Here is a 15,615-nt window from a genome sequence, read left to right on the forward strand (position 1 = left end):
CAAGCACAACACACACACAGATAGATATATCTATATCTATCTATCTATATAGATATCTCTCTCTACACACGCACATCTATATAGAGATATATATCCAAATTCTCCCCCATCCCTTAGTTTAGGTCACATGACCTCTCTTCTTTCCTCCAGCCCCTGCCTGATAGCTGTGTGCAGAAGTACTTATTCTGAGCAGATGGTCCTCAGTGTTGGAGCAGTTTGCATTATCCTCCACCCCTTCGATTTTTTTCGTTTCATATTAAGGTCATCCATTTAAAAGGACGCCTTGCCTCTCTCCTTGTCACCTTTTACTTAAAAACCTCCCAATATGTTGTAAGCCCTATTTTTTTTTTTCTTTAAAAAAAAAAAAAACAAAAAAAACCTGCTCCAGCTTTTTGTTATTTAACAAATTTTAGTCCTAAGTATTTCCTCCGTAGTTTGTCACAATAGGGCTTTTAGGCATTCAGTAAGGGTTAGGTATCCAGGTTGTAGCTGTATTGGTCTAGAGGAAAAGGCAATCAGGACTTATAGTAGAGAGGATCTCTTTTATTAGACCAACAAGATTTTTGCAAAAACATTTCTTTAATTAAAATTGGCTGGTATTTGCCCTGTTGTTACAACAAAGATTGCATTTTCTGCAAGTGTGTCCTATGGGGGGAGTGGGGGGAGGGAATAGGGCATTGCTTTAGGAAGGGATTATTTTAAGTAGCTCAATCATGGCATCTCTTTTAGAGATGGGAGGACTTCGTCTTTAATAACCTTCTTCCTCTTTCTTGAAATGTCACATTTAAAAAAATGCAGGGTATATAGCATATTCCAGGAGTCAGTTTAGTTTTTTCAGAGCACAGCCAGCTGTCATGTTGGGGAACATTTAAAAACAAACCATGATGGCTGCAAGATATTGTATGCTGCTGTAGAAGACGGCTTCCTCCAAATATGGTCCCCTCTGCAGGGCATGGACTGTCAGACCTGGCACTGACCGTTTTCTTTTACTGTTGTTCCAGCATTTGTTTGACTGGCAATGAGATGAAGTACTATTTACTTACACTTTTATTTAGCTAGTATGCTCCAAGGGCTGTCTACAAATTCTTGGGTTTCTTGATCCAGCTGCTAAACCCCAGCTGGACATGTGCAAGAAAAAGAGATTTTGACAAAAGCAGGATTTATAAGTTTTTAATATTTGAATTTATTCTGCCAAGTGAACAGGGGTGTTCTGGGGTGGGGGTGATGGTCTAGGTACTTAACTGGAATGGTTGGTGAGAGACCAATAAGTCCATAGATCCGTACCTAGAGCGGTTATTTTTCTGAATGGAATTATTGCTGGGAGTGAGGGCCACGCAAGAGGCATTAGTCTGAGAGGGGCTGTGTAATCACGTGGCTGAATGCATTCATTTGTAAGTGGCGCGGTATTGAACTTGATCATACCTGAATGTCACTGCCTGGAGTTTTATTAGGAAGATGCGTTCGTGTTTCTCATCTACGTTGCACTGCCTGTGTCTTCCTCAACAGGAAAACTACCGATTTTGATGGAGTTGAGGTCTCTGATGCACAGAGGCAAGGGGAATTGGTTGCATAGCAGACCTTGCAGTATGTCTGAATCTTTGTTTTACAAATAGACCGTCTTACATTTTTGTCTAGATCTAGCATCGGATTCCTTGTGAAGCAGTGTGGCTTTCTCCTGTTGATTTGCCGGGGGACTGACTTTGACCCAGTGTTGATATTCAACAGTCTTTGTGTTTGTTGTACTTGGATACAAGGAAACGTGACGGCAGGCATCGTTTGTGGATGAGTACAGGTGTACCGGCGATTACAGGGCTGCAACTGGTGGAACTAAACATAGGACCCTCTCCTTGGAAAAGAAACTCAGTTTATTTATTGTAGTATATATTTGTTAAGTTAGCACAGTAAGCTGCAAATACAGAAAATTTAAGTCCATGAGGTGAAAGCTGACATGTGAGGCTAAATATCTTTCCAGCGTGAGATAAATTAGGGGAGGAATATTTTGGTAGACCATACATTACTCCTGGAAATTAGATTCTCTCTCCCAAGAATTGACTGGCACCATTCAAGCGTATGAATTTATACACTTGAACGAAGGGAGGCTGAAATTTGTATGCTCATTTCTTATTTTGCTTGCTGCTGCAGGTTGCAGCTTGACTTCATCTACTTCAGGTTAACTACACCAGCCGGAGAAATCAGCTGCTTAAGGCCAAATTTGTTTATATGGACGGACCTTAGCCCATAAGCTTCAATAGGCCTCTACCCTGGCTTAAGGATCTGCTTGCCTCGGTCACCTCACAGGATCAATGCTTAAATCTTATTTGTTCAGAGTTCCTGATGACTTAATGAATCTAGTTTATATAAACACACAAAGTCTAACATTTTGAGCTTGATAGCATTTGCCAATACTGTGTTGTTTTTTTTTCCTTATAGCTATAGTAAAAGACTCCTGGGCAATTTAGTATTATTTGCGGGGTAGTGTTGCTTCGGGATTTGATTACATTTTTCTGTAGGCATCTGGATTCTATTTTCTCTTTCCCCAGAGAAAATTATCAGTAACTTAGTACCCTCAACACAAGGTGGAAACTCGTAGCACATGCATTGTTCATGGATCTAGTGAAATACAGAAATGTAGGTCCCTCAATTATATTGCTATGATGCATTGGGGAGATGGTAATAGACTGAAAGAAGACTTGTTTTACACCTGAATCTCCCTTTGATCACTTTTCTTCTTTATTAGGGAGAGTAATGATGGTCTCATGGGGTACAGCATCAAGGGGGGCATATTTGGCTGCTGTGGCACCAGACTTTAACTACATGCTTCATAATCCCTCATTGCCTCCCCTAAGAAGCTGGCTTATCTAAGGAAGATCTGTTTTAAATATGATGTGGTCCTTGTACATACCGTGCTTTATTTTTTAAACGTAATAGCTAAAACAGGACACTTGGAGCTCGCAGGTAGAAGTTTGTACAAATCTTTATTAAACTTTTTAATGCTGTTCAATATATGAAATGAAGTAGAAAACCTAACAGTGTTCGGGGTTGGGATTTATTTTGTGTGTGTTATAATGGAAGTACGGTGTGTGGTTTTAAGCCTGATTTTTAAACTGTCAAGCAAGTCACTCTTCAAGAATGAAGACATCCTAGGTGTAAAAAAAAAAAATAAAATAAAAAAATTAAAATGTTTATAGCATGTTTGTTAAGCGACACTATTAATCTATTATTTTCTGTTGCCAGAATCCATGCGTCTTTTTTCTTCCAGAATTATAGACCAAAATCTTGAAATAGACATTTTTGCAGATGCAGGTTGTATTAGGTAAAAGATTTTGGTATGGCTTTCCACTTCTTCATTCCTAAACACTTTCTGTAAATTCATTGCAGTTTTCTTTTGAAATTTATAAACTGAACCTGGTCATTTTGGTGACCACTCTATCTACGCAGGCTGATTGAAGGAGTATCGAGGACTCATTTGAATCCAATGCACTTTTTCTATTTTTAATGTGAACCCATAATTTTGAATGGAGTATAATGATGCCATCCATCTTCAGCATACTTTTACAGTAATATTGAGCAGGAAAGTGCACAGCCCCTGTTTGTGGGGGAAAGACCTTACTAACAACAAACTTGTCATAGAAGCACGCTAAGTTATTTGAAGAATTCATGATCTGGAGTTTATACTGTAGCTATTTGGCAGGTTCCTTAATAGAGCTCTGCTTTTGAAAATGAATTCCTTGAAACCTGCCTCCCTAATTTCAACACTCTAGGAATTAATGGTTGCTAACTGGAAGCCCTGTTCCGAATTGTATAGAGCTAATTATTTGGGCTTGGTGGTAGAGCGCTAGCTGACTGGCATCCCATGAGGCCACTTACTAATTGTCTTGCACCTATAGCTGCACGCAGCAATCCTGCATAACTTGTATTCTGTTACTTTCCAACATCATTTTTCTTTTCCCCTTCTTGTGTTCTTCCATAGCTTGCTCTCTTTGAAAAGTAAAGGCAGCTTTTATGGCTCAGAGCTAGACTTCCCTGCCTTAAAAATTCTCTTCCCTGTTTCCATCTTCTAACTCTGAACCCTCCCATCATTTGTTTTGTGGCTAATGGTGTTTCTTTACCAGGATAGTTATAGGTGGAAGGAGGGGAACAGAATTATTAAGAAAAATTATCAGTAATGAAAATGCTGCCTTGGCAGCTGACATGAATTAATATTGCAATGAGAAACATAACTGTAAATTCTTGATTTGTATGTTTGAACTCACAGGTACTTGTCTAATTGGGTGCTTTAGTTGACTTTTTACAAATATTTTAACAAGGTATTGCCCCTTGATCACCCCCAAAAACAGCCATTTTGAACTCTGAATAGTGTGTCACATTTTTGTGAAATCGTAACTGCTGCACACTGAATGGCATAACACTTTTTAAATATGGTAAATATTATGGATAGATAAAAATGGACAAAAACAGAAGTTAAGGTTGTTAGTCTACCCTTAGCTTATCTTGCAGTTGCTGAGTAGCAGAGCATATCATATCCGTTTTCAGGGCTTGCCTTTACCTGGACATGCTATAAAAGAAACTCAAAAATCTGAAGTAGGTAAAAAGTCTTTGAGCCCACGGACCAACCTATGATCCCTTAAAGAAATCTTAGTTCTCTTTCTAGATCATGCATAAAATCTACAGCACAATAGAAATGTATGGCTCTACAAGTTTTTTTCCCTGCAGGACTTTATTGCAGCCTGAAGTCTGTTGCAATGCAGACAGAGGCGCCTATTGTTCCTCACAAATATAAATTTCACAACATCAAAACTGATATTTGAGACCTTTTTTCTGGAGCTATTAGTCTTATCTTTGGCAAGTTAGACTTCGAAAGTATAGAAGGCAAAAGGTTTAGGTAGCCAATATTGTAGATGCTCTATTCATAGAAACCTAGAGATGAAGGGCTGGAATGGACCTCAAAAGATCAAGTCTAGCCCCTGGCTCTGGGCAGGAATACAGCTGAGATCAAAGGATCCCAACAAGGTGTCTGTCCAGTCTCCTCCTGAAGATTTCCAAGATTGGGAAGTCTGTTCCAGATTGCGGTCACCCTTACCGTAAAGATGTTCTTCCTCGCATCCAACCTGAAACCGTCCTTGGACAGTTTATGGTCATTGTTCCTTGTCCTCCCCTGGGGTGCCCTAGTGAACATCTTTTCTCCCAGCTCCTGATATTCCCCCCCTTACACACTTATAGATGGCCACCAAGTTCCCCCGTGGGCTTCCCTTCCCCAGGCTGAACAGTTTCACAGCCCCTAGTCTTCCTCATAAGGTTTGTCCTCCAGGTCCTTCATCCTTCTTGTGGGCCTTCAAACTAGAGAAGACAAGTTGGACTGCAGCACTGAGTGACCTCCTTTATGCTGCTAGATGGACCCATGCTGAGCTAAATTATAGTCCAGGGAGTTTTAACTGCAGCATATAGGCCCTAGGACCAAAATGTGCTGGACTGTTTTGCCCTCTTGAGCCCCAGGATCGAAGATCTGCCATCTGTGCCAGGAAGTACTCATTCAGGTATCTATAGAAAGCCCTTTCTATTGGGCGGTATGAGCATATGAATCACTTAGGCTTGGTAGGTTTACTGACATGAGCTACTTCATGGTAACTTCTCTTATCCCGTAGTGACAAAGCTAAATCATGGTAACTTTTATCCCTCCTCCCTTGCAGCTTTGAGAGGTGAGAGTGTATGGAGGGCAGTTCTCATGAGGTCGCTGGTCTTTGGTGAAAGCCCTGGCCACTTTTATCCCATGGTAAACTGTCTCGTGTCCATGCCCTAAAATACATACTTACCAGCTTAACTAGTAATGAGAATGCTGCCTTTGCAAGAGGCATGAATTAATACTGCAGCGAGAAACGTAACTGTTAATTCTTGAAGTGTATGTTTGAATGGATAAACCTAATGTTGCATTTAATCAGCCGGTTGTGCTTAATTACGCTGCGTTGCATGAAAGGTGGTTCTGGGTGTACCAATGAAACGATGCAGCTTTTTTGATAAACTCCATAGGCATTAGTTGAGTGCTACTCAGTACCTACTTGGCAGACTGTACAGTTACACAACTTGTTTTTGCGTAACTCCAATTCCATAGTCAGTGGCATAATGTACAGTGCTTTTTTTTTATTATGCATTGGCAAAGGCCATTTTTATTGCCCAGGTTTTAATTTTCAGTTCTCACTGACCTGACCAATATTTCTCATTGAGAACAAGTCAGAAGTACAACTTGAATTCTGGTTCAGTTATTTTGAGCTGCCGGTTAAAATTAAAAATAGCTTTTGGAGTACAACCTTTGTTCTCATTGAGCGTACTGCTAAGGATTTCAGTGGATTTTTTTGCTCATTTCCCCTCCCTCGAAATACCACACTTAATCTGCAAGCCAGCAGGGAAAGTTTTGCAGCCGATACAGCAGAAATGGCCAGGTCTGAGTGAGTAGAAATGGTGGTCTAATGCACATAGTCCAACTTCTGCAATCACAGGTATGTAAATGCCATTAAATACTACTGCTGATGTCTAATGGCAAATGCAGAGTGTTTAGAAACCAGTCTGCTTACAGAGCCCGTTTTCAGTGTTTCACTTCCTTTATTCTTCATTACAACAAACATTTGCCTGAAAGCAGGAGTTCAGTTTATCTTCTCCTATAGCAGTTTGCCCTCCTGAAATCAACTTCTGTTTATTATTGCCACAGCAACCAGCTATGTTGTAGCAGAGGATTGGAGCTGTGCAAGGGTAATAACATGCTGATAGGTTTTTCTGGAGCATCCAGTTTCTCTCTAAATTTAACTGCATTTTTCCTAACCTCTTGCTGTGGGGTCAGTGTTTAAACTTTACCAAGTAATTTAATTTAAACAATCCAGCTGTTTAAAAGATGATCTTGCCTGGGGCTTTGATTTTTTTTTTTTTTTTCTTATTTAAATAACATTGGTGGCCCTTTATGTTGGGGAAGAGCGGGGGAGTGACTTTCAAGATCCCTGCTGTTGCTCATTTAACTTGCGGGACGATTTTTTTTGCAATATAAGATTACATTTCATTTATAGTAGCATAAGACGCCACCCGTGTGCAAAACGAGGATTCTGCGTTGCAGCCAGCAACTTGGATAAAGAAAATCTCACTGGGACGTTAAGAATTAGATAAATGGCAGCAAAGCAATAAGTGGCAACCCTTTGGGCTCTCTGTAAGGTCACTAATCACTAATTTTATCTGTGGAACCTATCTTGAAATGAGATGGATTATATAAACTTGCAGATATCTACAATTTGCTCACGTGTTGGGGCTATTGAAGTAGATTAGCAAAAAAAACCCAAAAGCTGAGCGGATAGGTAGCAAAGGGGGAGTCTCACTACAAAATGGGCCAGCCTGAGGTGGGATAAGGCAGTAGATAATGAATGACCAGCATCACAACTGGGTCATAGGGAGTAGTACTGAAGTGTAAGCCTCATGGGTCCCTAGCAAGGAAAGTAAAAGCAAACATATGGGTGCCCAAAGTTATAAAGCAAGCGGTTAATGGTTTCACACTGCAAGGTGCTGGAGGTTGCATCTACAATACCAAATGGAGTATGGCCACGGAGGTTTTGGAAAAGGCACCAAAACTAATCATTTGGGGTATGAATGGAAACTTCTGTGAACATTGGCATCCCAGAATAAACACAAGTGGGCTGTAGATAAGGTTGCATAGCAAGATTTTTAAAAATGATTATCCAAAAATGCAAGGGGTCATAAAAGAGCCTATGTCAGAATTTCTTCCCGATCTATAGCAGGAGTAACCCAGAGGGAATGAGTTAAGTTAGATCTTGGGGTATTTGTTTTGGGTTTTGTTTGTTTTTTTTCCTTTGAGGGCTTAATCGGCATAGGAATAATCTATGTATTATGAGGAGGTGTTGTGAGCAGTTGTCAGCTTCGTTCTAAAATGGGCATATGCGCAAAATCATTTAGGATGATCAGTCGGTGGATCTGATCAGGGTACCAACACTGCAGTAATGCCTACTAGAAGTGAATGTTTTCATGCTACCTGACATTTACAGAAGTGTGGGTATGGATCTAAAGACTCCTCTAATCCTGTCTTCTGCTTTCCCACCTGTGTTGCATGAAATGTACCTGGGAAGAGGAAGGACCAGCTGAGGCTTGGTTCATTCCAAAATGCAAGGGGCTACCTGGGTTTTGCCTTCAGCTGGTGTTCTTGACCCTTTATAACTGACTTTGCTACTATAAAACCACAAAACAATGCATGCGCACGTTTTTGGCCGTTTGTCCAGGACTGAATTGTTCATGCCAACTATTTCAGGCAAATATTTGGAGAGGCCTGGAGAGAGAAGACAGACAGGTGAGGGCAGATATGCTTGGCTGTCCAATAGCTTCTTGGCGTGTTCGTTTCCTGAAACTTTCCAGTCTCTAATAGGACTTTTCATAGTTGTATAGCTTGGTGGCCTTTAACCACTTCTAACCTGTCACTGCTTACCAGATAAGTACTCTTGACTTTTTCAAATAATCTCTGTGTTCCCCGGTGAATGGGGAGCTTTGAAGGGGTGGGGGAAATAGGTCCCTTTCCTCAATGCGTTTCTATTTTGGCCCAATCCAGAATGCTGCTTGTCCAATTCTCCCAGCCTCCAAGAAAGTGGAAATTGGCTGTAATCGAGCTATGCAAAGGGAACGTGTAGTGGTTGTGGCCCTCAAGATGTGGGCAGGAAAAATCACAGTGAGTTCTCATCTAAGCCGCACCATTTTAGTAAGCTGGTTTAGTCGATGCCTTTGCTTTGTAGAATCCTCCATATTTTGCTTAATGGTTGAGAAGAGCAAATATGAAAATGCTGCCTGCAGCCATTAGTACAGAAAGGATTTAAAGCTGCATTGCCATTGATGATTCTGTATTTCAAAGGCCAACTTGGGAAGAGGCTGGATGATTTGGATGTTGCTTTTGTATACATGTACCCAGATGCCAAATCATTAACGTTTTACTTATGCAACTTGCGAAGGCTGAAAAATCCTGCCCAGAAGTGCACAGCTTGAATCAATTTTTGAATCTCTTAACAAAGCTACTTTTAAATACATGTTAGGAGCTTGGAAATGGCTTTAAGCAATGCAAAGAAATCTAGCATTGCTTTCAGTGGGCAAAACGGCCCCATCCTTGGCATGGCAGTGACCAACCTCAGCTGTAGCAGGATCTTTGTGGCTGCTGTTATATCCTCACTTTCATTTTCAATAACATTGTTTAGCAGATGGTTGGTGATAAGTGGAGAGTGGGATCCATAGGGTGAAGCAGCTGATGTGGCTTTGACCCCGGCATCTTCTGGTACCATGTCTATTTTTGCTCCCACTGCACCTACAAGTGAATTCATCCAGGAGAAAAGCTTGGATAATCAGGGCCAAACAGAAGTATCTCTAGTTTAAAAAACTGGCTGGAGATGGACCGCTGGTCTAGATTTTTTTTAATGAAAATATTTGTTTATTGAAATGGTATTGTATGAATTAGACCAACCTTTTTCTCAATTATAATATGGTGAAGTTCAGCTCACATTGGCTGATCAGACTTCTGGTGGAACATCTTTGGCAGTAGTTGGGTAGAAATTTGGGGTGCCTGTGCACAACCGTTGAGGTGTGACAGCATCAGAGCAGACTTGATTAATGAAGTCTGCTGGAGCATCTCCAGCCTCCCGTGTCACGTGTACCAGTATCCAGCCTCCCGTGTCACGTGTACCAGTATCCCCGTACTTAAAAATGGTTGTGGGGGTGCTTGAATTAAAGCTCAGTGAATGCCATTTTTAAGCACAGGGATGCTGATACAGAAGATGCGGCAGCGTTTTAATTAGAGCGGCTCTTAGAGCTGCTCTAATTAAATCACTGTCCCCCTTCACCCATGGAGCACATGTAAAAGTGCCCTTGATTTCTACATGGTAGTTCAGTTTTTTGCCCTGTGTAAAAGGGCTGAAAGGAGGGGGGGACACAAGCATGTGCATCTTTAGCTCCTTTTAATGCTCTACCTGCAAATGGTGTAAACATTTTACCCTGAAATACCTGCTTATGCAGGACTTAAGTAATTAAGTTAAACCTAACTGTCACATTAAGCTTTCTAATGGGAGAGGCTGTATACTTAAAAGCGCCAGTATGTTGGCGGCAACACAGACTTTTGGTGGAGGCGGGGGGAGTTTTGCAGGGGGCTGACACTTGTTACCAAAACTAAAAGCAGGGGGAATCCATTGTATTAGTATGAGCCTTCACGGAAGTGGCCTGAAGATGCTCTGTGCATATTCATATAGAAAGTGATTCTGAGTTTGCGTAATGATGATTCTTTGTGATGTTTCATTTTCAGCACAGTCTTTAAGACCGTGTTACTTCCTCCTGTTAAGTGTCAGTTTTGTGGCCATAAGCATTTTCCTTTGTAAATTTATTAGCTCTCCTAGGATGGTGTCTGATAGAATATTTATGTTGTCATTATTATGCGCATACCCATTCTGCGTTTTGGTAGACCTACTTTGTATGCTTAAAATGAATCGGAGGAAAAAGTCGAGCTCATATTATACATGTACTTAAGACTCCCCCCTCGACAGTAGTTTGGCGGAATGAAAGAATTTTCAAACAGGTTTCTGGGTAGAAATGGTGAAACTTTTACATGCTCCCCCCCTCCCCTCCGGCATACTTTCCCTCCGCTTATTTTTGTAAAATCTAGGTAATTCCCTGTGATTTAATTTTTAAAAATATTTTGTAGTATTTATACTAAATAAAATAAAAAATCAATGAGTGAAAGGGGGGGCAGACTTAAAATGCAATGCTGGGAGCTGGGTTAGGACTGTAATGGGGTTAGCCAGGGAATTGGGGATTTATAGGAGTTAAGCACACAGCCTCTGAATTAAAGCTTCCTAGACCTTAAATGCTGGAGGCTTCAGGTGAGAGAGGAGTGGTTGTGGGTGGGGTGTGGGAAACCCCTGGTTAGACCCAATTCATTCTTCCTAGTAGCATTTGCTTGCTACCATAGCACGACATGGGTTTGGGAGTGAGAGTTTAGCCATCAAAGCCATACAGGGTGCAACCCCAGCACTTCAGTGCATAGACATGTCCATGGTGGTGACGGTCTTGCAGTTGGCATGTGCTCTGTGTAGGTGAAAGTGTTATGGCTTACATCCTCCAAGAAGACCTTCAGCACCTTGTGGGTCTCCTTGCTGATGAGGCCAGAGATGCACTTCACGCTGCCACGGCGAGCCAGGCAGTGCACGGCCAGCTTGGCAATATCTTGGATGTTGTCATGGAGCAGTTTGTGATGGCACTCTGTGCTGCCTTGCCCCAGCCCATTGTCCCCTTTGCCACGGCCTGACATGGTAAAAAATGTGCTATGGTCTGAGCCAGTGAATGGCAGTACTTTTGTTCTTACCGATTGGGCAGGCGGGGAAGCTGAACCCAGAGCTTCTGAGGTCCAGTCCAAGACTTGCCTCTAGAAAGTAGGTTTTAATTTCAGGCTTCCAGGGACCTGCTAAAATATTTGAAAGGTCAGAGAGAAGAATTAGGGAAGTTAGGAGTTTGCTAAGCACTTGGCAAATACCAAGTTACTCTGGTGCAGATAACATCACTCAACTTCTGGAGTTCATACACAGCATTCATTTGATGGAGCGCCCCTTCTCCCTCTACCCGTTACAAATGATTTTATAACTTTTCTTGCAAATTTTTACTGTAGAGCGAGAGACATGAGAGCAGTTGCTTTTGTGGGTATGTTTACATGACATCAGTCAAATTATAGTATATCTTTCTTATATTTCAACTGCAGGTGGATTGATGATGCTTGATAGAAAGCTGTGGATTATTTGTTGTATTGCTTTAAGTGTATGCTGCCCATTCCTGGAAGGGACCTTTGCTTTTCCATGCCTTTCCATGCCTGCAGACAAATACAGGCCAGTGGACAAGCCGTGCTGCCTGGCGTATCTACTAGATGGTGAATTGGTACCCGACTAGTTTTGATTGATTTTAATATCCTCCTCTTGCTTTTCCATGCTGTCTCAGCTGGACCGTGGCATCTCTTTCGTTCTTCCCCTTTCTTCGTTGTCCACGCACAGCCGTTGATTTCCTTGCCATGTTCCCAGTCGGTAATCCTTTACTCGGCTGCCATGACAACGACATCGCTTATGATGATTCCTGTCAAGATTTAAAACTTAAGTACTCATTTTCTTTCTTATTTAGGCATCTCCTTGTGCTGAACAAAATGGGAGGAGAGGGTGAAGCGGAGAGAGCTGTGTGCGTCTTGCAGATCAGGGTGATCCTAGGCAAGGGGAAGTTTGAGGGCCCTGTGATTTGTACATATTCAAAAAATAAACGAATAAAAAAAATCAGGCGCCGCTGGATGCTGGCGTTATCGTAGTGATTGAGTCTCTGCTTCCCAAAGCAAAATTCTCTAGCTGGTCTAAAATCCTAATATTTTAACCTTTATAATGTATAAATAGCAGCTGATAAAGTAATAGCACTTGAAGTTTTTCAGGTGTTCTTGCCAGCCGTTGCTTTTTCTGACCCGCTTTCCCTTTGTCTCCTTTTTAGTATAGCAGTAAAAAATCAAATGTTTTTCAAAGCGGGACCTTTTTCTCCACCTATCCATCTTTTTCTTTTTCTCAGACTTTAGTTACTCCTACCAAATCAGCTCAGTCCTTTGCTAGGACAGTCATTCTTCCTCCCACTTACTTACCCTGGCAGCCATCCTCTGGAACCAGAGGCACCGTTTATTTGGTTGCTAGCACAGAATTGCCTCCATTAGGACAGCTTTGAGGTTGCCAGTTGGCCAAGAGCAAGCATTTTCACTAGTGCCAGTATTGAGTATTCCCTCCAGCTGTGAAGGATGGAGTTTAAATGATCATCATAAAAATTTATAGAGCTATAAGGTTTCCATATTGTTTTCTAATCCCTTTTGAGTCTGTTCTTAGTGGCTCTTGTCCACTTGAGATACTGTGCATGTCAGACTTGGCAGATGTATTACTCGAGTCTCTTAGGGCTGGATCCTTTTCCACCCATTCGGCATCCAAGGACGTCCTATTCCAACCTGCTCGAGCCCTTTAAAATCAAAAAAGCATCGCTTTTTGTGAACTGCTTTCTTCATTGCCTGCGGACGACATCTCAAAAAGCAGCGAGGAGGAGGACTTGCCCACCTCTTTGTGTTTGATGGGTTTTCAGGGACTTGAGCGTGGTGGGATAGGATCACACTGAGATGCCTCCATGCCACTTGCATGCCAAGGGAATGGAAAAAGGTCAGTCCCTTCATCTTTTTGTTGCTGTTCTGGCAGTGTCAGTGCTCAGCGTCCATTTTATTTTGTTTACAGTGCGGGGGTGTTATATACATTAAAGGAAAAATATTAACTTGGGATTAACTTAGGCGGGGGGTCAGGCTAGAAGATCTACTAGGTCCCTTCCGACCCTAAATCTATGAAACTATGAAGTTGATATCTGTGCCCCAGTGGCTCATCACTTGTAAGAAATTCTGTACTACATACCAGCAAGCGTGCATGGCAACACTTGGCACTGCTGTAGGAGAATCCTGCCAAGGAGAAATGAAAAGGGGGAAAAATGTTCTTGCGTGTGCTTTTTGCTTACCTCAGATTTGCGGTTTACCTTGCACAGATGGTCACTTTTTTTCTGGTGTGTCATAAATCAAAGGAAAGCTACCTCGAAAATAAGAAAACGGTCTAGAAAAACAGCAAGAGCTGACAAGGCAAGTGCAGTAGGTTTGGTATTAGGAGGTTGCAAATTGAGGATGGAGTGGATACTTGAAACCACATTCACCTAATATTTTTATATTGCTTCAGCTTCAGGGTTGCATGTCTCTCCAGAAGGATGCCAGAGACTATTACTGCAATCTCTCTTTTTTTGCATGTATGGGTTCAGAGGAGAAGTAATTGGATTCTCTACCTTTCTCCCTTTGTCACGGTGACCTAATCCAGTTGTGATTGTGTGGTTTTTTGGAAGCAAGGACATACTTGTGTATCAGAAATAGTGTTAGCTACAAACTGACACGCGGTAATTTAGCATGACATTTATTTTTGCTCGCTGCAAAAACTGTGCTAATTCCTATTAGTTTTTGATCTCCGGGTATGTTGTGGATAAACCAGCCAAAAAAGGTTGCAACCCTTTGAATTTGCTTTTCTTTTGGGAATAGTTGCATCGATCGGCAGTTGAGTGACAGAAATGATAAATGACTTTGGGAATTTATTTGTCTGTGTATAACTTCTGAGTATGAATAATGCTATCTCATTATGTCCAGCAGCTCATGAGCTACTTTGGCACCATGTAAAGGCATTGCTTGTGCTGATGTAGAGTCTATGATTTTTGACTTCTGCAGTCAGGCTATAATGCTTCGTGTTGGGCATGTCTACACATGCATTTGTGTGCTTAAATTTAATGCACATGAAGTGGGTTTAGTCAGGTGTCTGCACATGCAGGCATTGAAACGCATTAATGCTGCATATGGACTGACTTGGAACCAAAGTTAGTCCCAAGTTGGTCCACACACCAAGTTCATGCGCTTTAATGTGTCTGCACATGCATTAATGTGCTTTAACTATTTGTGCCTAATTTGATACCTGCATTTCCAGGTGTTAAATTTAGGTGCAGTTAGCCCCAAATCTCCATTTTTAAAGTGCATTAAGGGTGTGCACGTGTAGATGCACACCTAACGTACCTTAAATAGTCTCATGTAGACATGTCCGCTGAAAACAAAAGGTACAGAAACTGTGTGGTTAGGGTTTAATAGCAATATAGCTGTGTGCTTTTTCGGTTGATTCAAATTCAGCTTAGTGTGGGGGTCTAATAAAAGTGGCATCAGGAGTTGGCAATTTAGTGGGGCAGGTGAAACGATTTGAGGAGCTCTTGTTCCATATGTGCTGCTAGTCGTATTTCAGATCTTACTGAGTCTAATGGTACCCATCAGCATTGATGTTGGTAGTTGTATGGGGCAGGCCTGGGCTGGAGAGGAGGTGGAGTGTGAACTGCAGCTTTTACTCCCTCATATCAAGAGTGGTCCTGCCAGGTCAGGACTAGCACTGTGCATTGTTGCCAGTCAGCTTAGCACCCAAGGTCTGTGTCGGACACCTGCTTTTACCCCGTGGCTCATTGCATATGTGAGAGGTGCCAGCAGAAGCTCTCATCACAGATGCAGTAATTCTGCAAAACAGTACTTAATACCAGCACTGCTTTTTTGCTGGGAATTACTTTATTATACCAGTACAAAATACAGCTGTGTCCACAGTACGAGAGCCTTGCCAGCATTGTATGGCAGTTTCCCAGGAAAGTGCTTCTAGAGTAGACACGACCCAGCCTTATAAGTAGTAGCCTTATTTAATTTACACTTACCTTTATTTAAGAATCAAACTTTTCTTAAAGTCGCTTATATTTATCTACCCTTTAAGAAAAGTTTGATTCTTAAGTAAAGGCAAGTGTAGATTAAATAAGGCTATTTGCCAGTTTATATAGGCCTGTGGGGTTACTGCTTCTTTCAGCACTGCCCCTTCCCTTCCTCCACTCCTATCCCTCTCTCCCCCTCACCTTTTCTTTTCTATTCTCATTTTGCTCTCCTTGTACTCTGCTTTCTGTACATCCTTTTACAGCATCTGATAAAAAGAGAGTCACCTCACGAAAGCTGAGATC

At 41.7% G+C, this 15,615-nt stretch overlaps 1 protein-coding gene and 1 pseudogene across 3 annotated transcripts in view; one reads left to right on the forward strand and one right to left on the reverse strand.

Annotated features, from left to right (window-relative positions):
• The window catches only part of SETD2 (SET domain containing 2), a 162,393-nt gene that overhangs the window by 5,583 nt on the left and 141,195 nt on the right, over positions 1-15,615 (forward strand). The window lies entirely within an intron of this gene.
• LOC109291157 lies at positions 10,926-11,317 on the reverse strand (annotated as a pseudogene).

The sequence above is a fragment of the Gavialis gangeticus genome, unplaced genomic scaffold, assembly GCF_001723915.1.
Source record: "Gavialis gangeticus isolate Ggan-Ray unplaced genomic scaffold, GavGan_comp1, whole genome shotgun sequence".
In the NCBI taxonomy this organism is placed as follows: Eukaryota; Metazoa; Chordata; order Crocodylia; family Gavialidae; genus Gavialis; species Gavialis gangeticus.